The sequence below is a fragment of the Tupaia chinensis genome, unplaced genomic scaffold (assembly GCF_000334495.1).
Source record: "Tupaia chinensis unplaced genomic scaffold, TupChi_1.0 Scaffold139612_1, whole genome shotgun sequence".
Taxonomy (NCBI): Eukaryota; Metazoa; Chordata; class Mammalia; order Scandentia; family Tupaiidae; genus Tupaia; species Tupaia belangeri.
In genome coordinates, this window is record NW_006199495.1 from 237,211 (window position 1) to 250,782 (window position 13,572).

Sequence of the window (13,572 nt, forward strand, 5' to 3'; positions counted from 1 at the left end):
CTAATTAAGTAGGAATCCAGCTCTGTAATTATGAGGTCTGCTATTAAAGTAACTGTTGTTTTTGTTACCCTTTCGTCTACCCACACTGAGTCTGTAGGTCTGATTCTATGAGAGAGAAGGTGGATAGCTTAGTCATTAGCCATTATTCCATTAGAGCTATTTTTGGGGGAGGGTAAGAGGGAGCGAATCCAAGGGAAAAAGAAGGAAGTAAAACATGTAAGGGATACGAAAATGGAAAATTATCTAGTGATGATAACATGTGTGATAATACCTTTAACTGGACGCTGGGAAAATCTATTTTACAAACCATAATGATATACAGTGGTTGAATTCATAAAAATAAATAAATAAACTGAGAAAGAAATGTTTTGCTATAGAGTACATGCGCTTACCAGACACAGAGAAACATGAGAGAAGGAAAGTAAGAAAGTACCCACCAGAGGGATGACCGTGCAGTGATTCCTTCTCCGCTATTCCCTCAGGATTTGGGGCATGCATGCACATGTGCCCAGCTTGTATTTCAAGCCATTGGGTTTGGGACTCAAACCAAGCAACGGGCCATATGAGATCCAAATGCCTTAACTACCATGCCACTGGCTGGCAGTGTGTGAACTTTTGTATCAACTTTATCATAATTGCCAAAACTAGAAAGAATTCAAATCTCCTTTGCCTGGTAAATGGATAAATAAACATGGGGCGGTCATTTAATGGTATGATATTGGTTAGTAAATAAAACAAATAAATTACTACATGCAACAACGTGTATGGATCTCATGAATTACACCAAAGTAAAAAATTCAGATTCAGATGGTTTCATTTTGATTTATAGAACACTCTAGAAAAGATAAAACCATACAGCAGTAAATAGATTAGTGGATGCTATGACTACATATGTGTATTTGTTAATGTTTAGAATTTTATCCTAAAGATAATTTATTGTACTGGATGTACCTTTTACCTACAAAAATCTCAGAAACAATCAAAAACATTTCTGAAAGCTGACAAAGTTCCTTGATTCACAGTCCTCTCTAAGTAGTAAACTGGATAAGGGATTTATCATGAGTAAGAAGTAGATGGTTGAGCCACAAAAATAGAGTTGTCTGATTATTAAAAGAAGAAAGAAAGAAAGAAGAAAGAAAGAAAGAGAAAGAAAGAATAAGAAAGAAGAAAGAAAGAAAGAAAGAAAGAAAGAAAGAAAGAAAGAAAGAAAGAAAGAAAGAAAGAAAGAAAGAAAGAAAAAAGAAAGAAAGAAAAGAAAGAAAGAAAGAAAAAGAAAGGAAGGAAGGAAGCCACAACAATGTATGCTGGCATGGGAATGGCTGGCGTTGCTTCATTTGCTTCTAATTTACTAGTTTGGGAGAGGCACTGGCAGTACCCGGGAAAGGATGAGAAAACCTTTACCTAGGGTGCTTATTTACATCCAGAAAAGTAGGGAGGAAACTTACAGAAGACAGCTATGGGAATACCATAATTACTGGCTCCCAGAATGCGCAATAGCTCCAAGTAGCATCAGCCACAGTTCCAATTATACCAGTCCTAGAGGCATGTAAATTTTCATCATTATTTCAAAAAATGTAAGTCTCAGAATTCAACATAACTCAAATGTTAAATATTTATTCTCTAACCACACCTGAGAAGATCCTACTATCATCCATACCATAGAGTTTATAGAAAAAAAATAACAGACGCTCTCTCCAGAGGGTGTGAGGTGCAGGTTGCTCATACATGCTGCTGTTTGTGACAGCGACAGAGCTGACCAATGCACCAAAGAGATGAGGCGGACCCAAGGGCTGTCTGATGCACTGCATACACAGCTACTTCAGTACAGATCCTTGCTCTCTCCTATCGAGGATGGTCAGATTCGTATTACTCCCAAAAAGCTATGTGTATCGCTGTACCCCTATTTTTTCTTTACTTTCTGTTCCTTGGCCACTCTTGAAAGCCTGCACTTCATATGTCCAACCTCTCCACTTCCTCCATGCTCATTTATTTTCTATTTACAGACAAGGTTCTTCCACACGTTAGGCAGGGCCAACTCCATGGAGCAGCAATAATGTACTATTCAAAAGAAGCCAGGTCCTATATGGTGTGTCTGAGGTCTACATCTCCACCCCATCAGCCTGAAACACGGAGCGTGAGAACAAGTGCTCAAGATCCAATGGACTGGCAGCTGAGGAAGGGCTTCGTGGTGTGGCCAAACCCTGTTGTGGGTGCATCTCCTGCTCTCTTTCTCTTGCACACATAACCACACTGTATCACAAATAAAGAAAATAAAAGGTATTAAGAAATATCACCTCTGACCCTGCCCATTCAGTTGTGGGACATCAGTGTCCCTTAAATCTGCTCTTGGACTGCTCCTATTCTCATCTCTCATCTCCTCTCCTCCCCTCCCCCTCATATGTTCTCATCTCCTTCCCGCCACTCACCTCCTCCCATATCCCTTTCCTTTCTCTTCTTTTCCTCCCTTTCTGGTACTATTTTGGCTGAAACCGAGGTACCTGTTAAGTCTGTGCTGATGGGCTCCATCACAGCTCTCTGTTTTTTCTTTACTATTCAGTTGGCAGCAATATATTGGCCAATAATTAACTAGGAACCAAATTTGCAGGGATTCTCATACAGCGATAAGCATTCCACATGGAGTAACTCATAACGCATTCAAAATCACCCAGCATGTTCCTATTTTCTTTTTCTAATTAACAATTGGTGTGATAAAAAAAAATTCCCAAAACACGAGAAGATTATTTTTTTCAAAAGTTATTTGTGTGTTTATGTGTGTGTGTCTGGTTGGTTTTGGTTTTGGTTTGTTTCTTTGGGGTTTTTTGTTTGTTTGTTTCTTTGTTTTTGTTTTGTTTTGTTTTGTAATAGAGAGAGGCAGAGGGAGAGAAAAAGTCACTGGGGTTTTCATACCATGATCCCACCCCAGCCTCAGCCAGCGAAGATCACAGGCCTGCATATAGAGGGAGGCCTGAGGACATGGATCAGGTTGAGCATTGCATTTCTACTGAACCATAATAGCTGCCTTCTTTTTAAAAAAAGTTTATTTTCCTTTGAAAAAAGAAAGGGAGGGTTGGGAGAGAGAGCCTGAATAGGGTTCAGCCCTGCTGTTAGTCAGGATCAAGATGTGCCCACAGGTGGTTTTAGGTAGGTCTGGATAAAACCCAGAGCCTTCCCATATGGTCTCCAGGACTCCACCGCAGCGTCCATACTGCCTGCCATGGCTCAACAACAACAACAACAACAATTACATATTTCGTGATTTCTGTGTGTTAGAACTTTGGACTGAGCATTTCTGTTGTTGCACCTAATGTTGACCAGGTAGAATTCAGCTGATGGCTGGTCTTTTATGGAGTCCAAGAGGCTTTATTCACCTGCCTGATCTGTGATGGGGAACCTGGAGTGCCAGACTCTGCTGGGCTTCTATCCTTCTCCTTGTATTTACAGATCTCTTTGGCTAGTTGAACTTACATGGTGACTCAGCAGGGCAGCTGGAGTCCATGTGGAGGGGTTGAGGTCCTCGAAGGAGTAAGTTGCTGCTGCCAATCTCTTTAAGTACTAGCCCTGGAACAGAAATGGGGTCCGCTCAGCTGCAGTGTAGTCCTCAAAGCTGGCCCTTGTCTAAGGTAGCACAGATAGCCCCCCACTTCTCAAAGTGAGGACTTGAAGTATCTGTCACGTATATTATGATCACTATTTTTTGTTCAAGGCGTTGAGTCTTAGCCAAGTAAATGACTTCTATAAACTCACAAAACCTGTCTGGTGAACTAGGGTTATTGTCATGTACTTTTATTCTATTCTCACAACTAAATCTTTGGTTCAGACAATTTCCTGGAAATTCAGACACATGTTTCCAATTACTGATGAGGTAAAATTATGTGAATTATAAAACAAAAATGCTTCAATCTGAATACAGTTTATAAACAGGAAATTCAAATAATTCAATAAACAAATGCTACATTTAAATTTTCCCTGCTTTATGATCTTATTCCCTTTCATAATAATGCATTCTACTGCAGAAAATGATGAGGAGTCCGAAATTTCCTCTACCTCTGTCGTTCTAACTTATTTTAATAATAATTTGATTATAAAACTATCTCTTATGCTAGATAATAAGCTGCTTGTGAATATGTATTCCATCAAATTCCTCTTTGAGTAACCAACTCTAGCACAGAGACTGTTACAATGCATATGGTTATAATTGTGAAAAGAATGAATGAATTAAAATATGTGAAGTTGCCTGGCTTATGTCAAGTTAATCTGTCAAAATGAAAAGTCATTTGATTTTATGTAATAGACTCTTTGGTCTCCAGGAAGTTTCAAAGAAATGTACCAAGAAAGACTTTATTTAAGATTCTTGATTGTGAATCCAAATTACATTTTAGGTTCTGTCTCCTTCTAGATATAAGATATTTGAACATCTTTAATATTATTTTTTCAAGCAATACTAACTTTCTTTTGGGGACAGCAAATTAGTCATACCTAAGAGATGATGAACTACTTTAAGAGGAAACATAAATCATGTTTTAAGAAAAAATTGTAATATTTGGTGTGCACACACACACACCCACCCAAATGCTTTCATCTATGTACATATAACTTCTGTCCTTCTGACAAAATAGCACCTACAAGAGGATTTTCGGATAGAAGCGTACGTGAAAAATTTAGTAGATTTGTAGATGTTATCCCCTAGTACATGAGGTCATATTTAGATATGTAATTTTTTTCTCATAAGGCACTATTTGAAGAATTTATTGAAATTATGAATAATGTGTAATTTTAATGTATGAGAGCATTATAAGCTCTATGTTTGGGTTTTCAATGTGTTACTTTCACAGACAAGTTACTCTGAAGTCACAACAAAGTGACTACTCTCATTTTAAATTCTCTTCAGGTTATTTCTTTGTCATTAGAGAACTTTACCTTCAAGAACTGCAGCAGATCATCTAGCTTAATATTCTGAGAGGGAAAGGTCTGAAACGTTATGAGAATTGTTGACTGATTGCACTTGATCTGAAATTGCCTGCTCATTTCCATCCAAATCATTGGCAGTTTAACAAGTCAACTCCAGTGATGATAATGAAACATATGTTGCTGTACGGTACATGTAGATGTGGTTGGACATGAAACAGTAAGGCAGTATTTTTATTGTAGTTTAGAAAATTAAGTTCAACCTTAATGTTGTACCATTTAATGTAAATTGATTGTATATTTTCACTAATCCATGACTTCCATGTTTATGACACATACACATTTCTACTTTCCAACTCATTCAATTTGACAAATATTGTATAAAATTTTATTGTATTCCACAAAAGTTAAAATGACAGGATACCAGCGAATTTACATAAGAGAAAATGCACAATTAAATGAGATACTGTAAAGAAGTCTCATGGATTAAATCATCAAAGTAAAAGCTGATAAAATAATTTACACTACATTATAATTTAAACAAATATACAAGTCAACACTGAAGTAAATAATTTGTCATATTAAACATAAAACAGCGTACTATATCAAGAAAAATTTTTATGTGTAATATTAAACTCTAATATAGTGACTTTACTTGAGATTTAGAATTTATTTTCTGGTATAAAAGAACTTTTGTTATTCGGGACCAGCAGTTAGCATAATGGCTATGTCGCTGGACTCCCACGTAGTCAACCGTGGTTCGCGTCCCAGACCTGGTGGCTTAAACTCACACCGGGCGCGTGTGCATGCGTGCCCAAGATCCCGAGAGGAGAATGGAGGAGAAAGGATTGTGGTGTGGCCATCCTCCCTGGGGGGTGATTTCTCGCTTTCTATCTCTCTGTCTCTCTCTGTCTGGCGAGCACACACGCCCTATAGCAAAAACCTCTCCCAAAAAAAAGAAGAAAAAAAAAAAGAACTTCTGTTATTCAATAAAAATATGTTTCAAGAAGGAATCAATGAATAACCAGAGCATAGCAATAATATTTTTACTAAATAATTAATATATTGAAAATCTAAAGAATGCTTTATTTAATTAAAAAATATCTAGAAGAATTTGGTTCTTAGAAGATTATGTTATTAGAAATGGTCCAGAAGAGAAATTTGAATCTGACTGATGTGCCCAGTCTCTATTTCATCTATATTTGGTGACAGTATAAAGAAAAGTAAAAGAAGAAAATGTATGGAACCCTCAAATTTTTGAGAACGCTGTAAGGAGCCGACATTGAAAGTTTTAGTGATGTCAGAAACATTAAACTGGCTTTTTTGCAACATGCTGCACAGTTCAAACTGTTATATGCAGATGTGGAGTTAAAGAGTTGAGATGGAATCATACTTTAGAAGTTTGTTACAGCCAAAATGTCTTACTTATTTTGTGAATATAGTCAAATGCACCGAAATCATTAAAATTGAAAATACATCCCAGGAAATAATTTAGGTAGAGATTCTATGCTGAATCAAGGACTCAGTGAAATGATTTAGGCTTTCTGGTACTTACCACTCCTCAAGCACAGACAAATTAATGATCTATATAACTAGATTTTACCATTTACAGATATGAATCTGAGGCTTCTCAGAGGCAGTAAGTCAGAAACCTTTATACTCAAGTGTTCCTTAGATTGAATAACCATAAATCTATACATTTTTATATAGATGATTCCTAAGAGGAAAATGCCAGGAAATTATTTTTGTGACCATGAAATAGCATTGAAAATGACTTATCATATAATGTCACGTATTTTATGAACATTGTAAATAGTATTCCTGTTCCATTCTTTAATAGAAAGATGAAAAGACATTGAACTTAAAAACTAGAAAATCAACAGGAGCATAATCAGGAGAATCTCTGAAGACTGAGCATTTTTTAAAAAGAATTCTTTTATTTAACTTTATTATTATCCTTATTATTATTATTGTATTCTAATTTGATCAGACACACACACACACACACACACACACACACACACAAAGAAAGAGAGAGAGAGAGAGAAAGTGAGAAAACAAGCTACCAGGTCCAGGATTTGAACTGCAGTCAGCCATGTGGGAGCCCGGCACCTTTAACCACCACACCACTTGCTGGCCCAAGACAACATTATTCATTGTTTAAGTCACTCAAAACAAAAGTTTTTGTTATGATATGCAGAACTCATTAAATAAACAAAGTATTTTGAAGAAAATGCAATAATATTTAAATAAAAGGTTAAGTGTCACAGAAAAAAATTAAAAATTTGAAAATTTAAGTAGCTCATACCTGTACTAATTGTATTTGATGTAAGATTATGAAAATAGTACTCTATAAAATATGTGAAGTGATTGTAAAATAGTGGTTCCCAGAAGAAAATAATAATCTCTAAATACACATGACTTAGTACATGTAAAATAATACAAATTCAATGTTAACATACATGTTAAATGTCTTGAAATAACTATGTAAAAAATCATTGCATAGGTCACAACTTTGATATTAATCACTTCATTACAATGATGTAATCAACTTCCATGATTTTTTTAATTCAATCTTAATAAATATGGTTTTGGTGTAAAAAATAAATCTATTATAATGTAAATTTTTTTCATTTTCAGTAAGATTCATTTTCATTATTTCCTCCCAAAAAAGATAAAAACTTGAAGTAGTCGTGAAAATTACCATATATATCTTCCTAGGATCAAAAAGAACTTCAGGCCTGAAGCGTAAAGCCTTGAAATGATTTCACGTACTTATTTCTTAGTATAATGGGAAAAAATTATATATCTACAAGGAAACTCCCAGTTTAAACCCACATATTCTTTCAGCAAATTTTGCATTCTCAGTTTGCAAATGAAGGTAGGATCAATCAGATATTTTTGTGTGGGAAAAAAATCTGTCAGGACAGCTTTAAATGACTGAAAAAGAGTAAGTGAAATAGAAGTGTTATTGGCAGTAGCAAAAAAGGCAGCTGGATCTCACATGACTGCATAGTTCGAGTCTCAGACCCTGCAGCTTGAAAAATATGCTGGGCACGCTTGCATGTTTTTCAAGCCATGTATGCTCAGAATCTTAAAAAGAAGGGAGACATGGAGGAGAAGGGATTATGGTGTGGTCATTCTCCTTGGGGGGGATGCTTTCTCACTCTTTCTTTCTGTCTCTCACTGATGCTGTGCTCTGGCAAAAATAAATAAATAAATAAAAAGAAAGAAAGAAAGAAAAAAGGAAACTCATATGCTACCTAATTAGAACCTTTGTTTGCTACCTCCTCTGACTATTTTCGAAGTCTGCTGTAAAGGCTCTGTGTGAAGAAGTTACAACTCTCTGGGTTTAACCTGCAAGTGTCACTTGGTTGTGCCTCATGAACTCTTAGATCCCGAGCACCTTCATTACCAGGGAAGGAGAATTTGGGAGGAGCTGAGATCTATTCATGTACAGAAATGTTTCACCATTAAAACAAAACCATTTCAATAGCATAGTCATGCTTCAGACAAGTTTCCTAAATTTGTGATCTCATCTTGAGGTAAAAGAAAATTAATATGTCATTTTACATCCCTTAAGTAAAGAATCACTACTTTTCTATCAAACTATGAATTGCCATTCCCTTACACACTAATCTCTTATAGTTTTACATTGTGCTTCAGAATCTTAGCTTGTTTTGTTACACATAATAATTGTGCCATAATATAGTTTTTATATCTAAACTCCATAAAATTGTATTTAAATACCTTTCTTTTGTTAATATTTATAGCTGTCAACTTTTGCTTCTGAGTTTGGGGCATATTAAAAACATGTAACTTAATTAATAGATGCAAATATTGGATCTACATCATTAAACTAATAAAACACGTAATTTCTCACTCTACACAGGAACAAACATGGCAAATGTTATGAATCTTAATCTACTGAGTCCTTGTATACATTAAGTGTAACTATAAAGAACTGTATTTTTCTCTTTAGATCACGTCCCTTTCTCCATAATGAATTACCCATCTACTGTTTTATTTTTTGGGGGGAGAGAGATGTTTGATGCAGGGCGCGTGCGCTCGCCAGACAGACAGAGAGAGACAGAGAGACAGAAAGTGAGAAATCATACTTCTTCATCAGCATCACTTGTGAGAATATAAATAATTTATTTCTAATGATAAGCAAAGAAATGCAATTTATATGAAGCTTACTTATAAAAGAACATATTGGACTTTTCTAAATATGTTACTATTGTTTTTTGATGTTTTATTGAATGGAAGAGGAAGTGGTTTTTACTAGGAATTTGGTGGTAACCATCATCTACCTCTCTTTTCTGGGGGGACTTTGGTATAGGGTATGTGTGTGCACCAGAGAGACAGAGACAGAGAAAGTCAAACATTGCGCACACACCCTATAGCAAACACCTCTCAAAGAAAAAAAGAAAAAGTTAACACCATTTAGCTATACCAACGAAATTTGTAAATTCAAATAGCTGTGCATTTTCTAAACTTATAATTATACTTCTAGTTTTAAAAATCATTTGATACCAAATTATTAATGATTTGAACTGCAGTCAGCCATGTGGGAGCCCAGCACCTTTAACCACCACACCACTTGCTGGCCCAAGACAACATTATTCATTGTTTAAGTCACTCAAAACAAAAGTTTTTGTTATGATATGCAGAACTCATTAAATAAACAAAGTATTTTGAAGAAAATGCAATAATATTTAAATAAAAGGTTAAGTGTCACAGAAAAAAATTAAAAATTTGAAAATTTAAGTAGCTCATACCTGTACTAATTGTATTTGATGTAAGATTATGAAAATAGTACTCTATAAAATATGTGAAGTGATTGTAAAATAGTGGTTCCCAGAAGAAAATAATAATCTCTAAATACACATGACTTAGTACATGTAAAATAATACAAATTCAATGTTAACATACATGTTAAATGTCTTGAAATAACTATGTAAAAAATCATTGCATAGGTCACAACTTTGATATTAATCACTTCATTACAATGATGTAATCAACTTCCATGATTTTTTTAATTCAATCTTAATAAATATGGTTTTGGTGTAAAAAATAAATCTATTATAATGTAAATTTTTTTCATTTTCAGTAAGATTCATTTTCATTATTTCCTCCCAAAAAAGATAAAAACTTGAAGTAGTCGTGAAAATTACCATATATATCTTCCTAGGATCAAAAAGAACTTCAGGCCTGAAGCGTAAAGCCTTGAAATGATTTCACGTACTTATTTCTTAGTATAATGGGAAAAAATTATATATCTACAAGGAAACTCCCAGTTTAAACCCACATATTCTTTCAGCAAATTTTGCATTCTCAGTTTGCAAATGAAGGTAGGATCAATCAGATATTTTTGTGTGGGAAAAAAATCTGTCAGGACAGCTTTAAATGACTGAAAAAGAGTAAGTGAAATAGAAGTGTTATTGGCAGTAGCAAAAAAGGCAGCTGGATCTCACATGACTGCATAGTTCGAGTCTCAGACCCTGCAGCTTGAAAAATATGCTGGGCACGCTTGCATGTTTTTCAAGCCATGTATGCTCAGAATCTTAAAAAGAAGGGAGACATGGAGGAGAAGGGATTATGGTGTGGTCATTCTCCTTGGGGGGGATGCTTTCTCACTCTTTCTTTCTGTCTCTCACTGATGCTGTGCTCTGGCAAAAATAAATAAATAAATAAAAAGAAAGAAAGAAAGAAAAAAGGAAACTCATATGCTACCTAATTAGAACCTTTGTTTGCTACCTCCTCTGACTATTTTCGAAGTCTGCTGTAAAGGCTCTGTGTGAAGAAGTTACAACTCTCTGGGTTTAACCTGCAAGTGTCACTTGGTTGTGCCTCATGAACTCTTAGATCCCGAGCACCTTCATTACCAGGGAAGGAGAATTTGGGAGGAGCTGAGATCTATTCATGTACAGAAATGTTTCACCATTAAAACAAAACCATTTCAATAGCATAGTCATGCTTCAGACAAGTTTCCTAAATTTGTGATCTCATCTTGAGGTAAAAGAAAATTAATATGTCATTTTACATCCCTTAAGTAAAGAATCACTACTTTTCTATCAAACTATGAATTGCCATTCCCTTACACACTAATCTCTTATAGTTTTACATTGTGCTTCAGAATCTTAGCTTGTTTTGTTACACATAATAATTGTGCCATAATATAGTTTTTATATCTAAACTCCATAAAATTGTATTTAAATACCTTTCTTTTGTTAATATTTATAGCTGTCAACTTTTGCTTCTGAGTTTGGGGCATATTAAAAACATGTAACTTAATTAATAGATGCAAATATTGGATCTACATCATTAAACTAATAAAACACGTAATTTCTCACTCTACACAGGAACAAACATGGCAAATGTTATGAATCTTAATCTACTGAGTCCTTGTATACATTAAGTGTAACTATAAAGAACTGTATTTTTCTCTTTAGATCACGTCCCTTTCTCCATAATGAATTACCCATCTACTGTTTTATTTTTTGGGGGGAGAGAGATGTTTGATGCAGGGCGCGTGCGCTCGCCAGACAGACAGAGAGAGACAGAGAGACAGAAAGTGAGAAATCATACTTCTTCATCAGCATCACTTGTGAGAATATAAATAATTTATTTCTAATGATAAGCAAAGAAATGCAATTTATATGAAGCTTACTTATAAAAGAACATATTGGACTTTTCTAAATATGTTACTATTGTTTTTTGATGTTTTATTGAATGGAAGAGGAAGTGGTTTTTACTAGGAATTTGGTGGTAACCATCATCTACCTCTCTTTTCTGGGGGGACTTTGGTATAGGGTATGTGTGTGCACCAGAGAGACAGAGACAGAGAAAGTCAAACATTGCGCACACACCCTATAGCAAACACCTCTCAAAGAAAAAAAGAAAAAGTTAACACCATTTAGCTATACCAACGAAATTTGTAAATTCAAATAGCTGTGCATTTTCTAAACTTATAATTATACTTCTAGTTTTAAAAATCATTTGATACCAAATTATTAATAAAGTATTGGAAACAATATTTCTAAAACATTATATTAGAAATATATGTGGTGTTTATTATTTGTATAAATGGATCCAATACAGCTAAGTCAAATAGGTAATAGAAAAGTTCAGTGAATTGAGAAACAGGAATGTTCGTCAACTATTGCATATTCAAGAAGGCAGGGGCATAGAAATACACACATCTGCTACCCCACATATAGAGAAGTTGTATGTTTTCCTAAACAGGAAAATGTCTGCTAGATTTGGTGAAATAAGAACTGGAAACATCCATCAGATTTTGATGAACTGAGAATCTCAGAAAGTATGATCTGGAGAATATACAATCGAAACAAACTTGCCTAACTAAGTGGAGATGTGACCATTAAAGGATGGTAGATCGTAATCGGGAATGTTTTGCAGGTATGACCTGGTTTGCATAATTATGGTTAAGACCCTTCACAGAAAGGCAGACTTCATCAGTAGTTACCTCAAAATTGTTTTCTCGGACCATCTCATTATTATTACTCCTGTGTATTATTTTTTTCACAAGAATATTCTATAGTAAACTTGGATATATAGATATATTCCCCAAAGTGTACTGGGATTTGATAAATTTGCAAAATGTTTATATATACCATAGAGATCACTTGCTTTACATAATAACTAGGAACCTAGATATTAAAGTGAAAGAAACATAGAATGCTATTAAGTATATATAAATACTTATAGCTGGTAAAGGAAATAGAATTCTAAGAACTAACAAGTACGAGTTTACCAAAATTTTTCTCACCAGGCTAGATGGCGAATATTTTAGGCTACGTGGACCATATGGCGTCTGCTACAATTGCTCAGTGCTGCTATTGTGGTATAATAATTGTAGGCAGGTTATCCATTTTGGTATGTGTTCCAATACTTTGTTTGCATAGAGCTAGATTTGGTCTATGGGTCAGAGATAGCAAACTTTGATTTTAGAATGTAATAATCACATAATAATTTTTGAGTATGATTGAGTTTGTTCTAACTTTTTAGAATAGCTTAAAAGTGCAGTACGAAATAATAAATAATAAATATATTATTCTAAATTCATAATCTGGTCATTTTTCCAACCTTCCCAATAATACTTGAGTAGTTATATTTTAAGAAAAGCGTTACCATTAGTGACTCTTGGGAAATAAAAGTCTTGAAAATTAACTCTAAAATAATGCCATTTTCTAAGGAAATGTATGTTAATCTGTGTTAACATATACAGAAGCATGTGCCTGGTGCTAAACCTATTATTTTTTTTCTTTTTTTGGAGAGATTTTTGCTATTGGGTGTGTGCGCTCACCAGACAGACAGAGAGAGATGGAGAGACAGAAAGCAAGAAATCACCCCCCCCAGGGGGGATGGCCATGCCACAATCCCTTCTCTTCCATTCTCCTCTTGGGATCTTGGGCACGCACGCACATGTGCCTGGCATGAGTTTAAGCCACTAGGTCTGGGACGCGAACCGTGGTCGACTACATGGGAGTCTAGCGACATAGCCATCATGCTAACTACTGGTCCCTAAACCTATTTTTTAATTAAAAAAAAAAAAAAAAAAAAAAAAAACCCTTTTTTACTATCCCAAAGGTTTTTTTTCGGAGCCATGAAGTAAGAACCAACTATGTTGATAGTTTTATAGAA

At 34.9% G+C, this 13,572-nt stretch overlaps 1 pseudogene; it reads right to left on the reverse strand.

Annotated features, from left to right (window-relative positions):
* The window catches only part of LOC114004701 (glomulin-like), a 144,765-nt pseudogene extending 142,239 nt beyond the window's left edge, over positions 1-2,526 (reverse strand).
* Between the last annotated feature and the right edge of the window lie 11,046 nt (positions 2,527-13,572).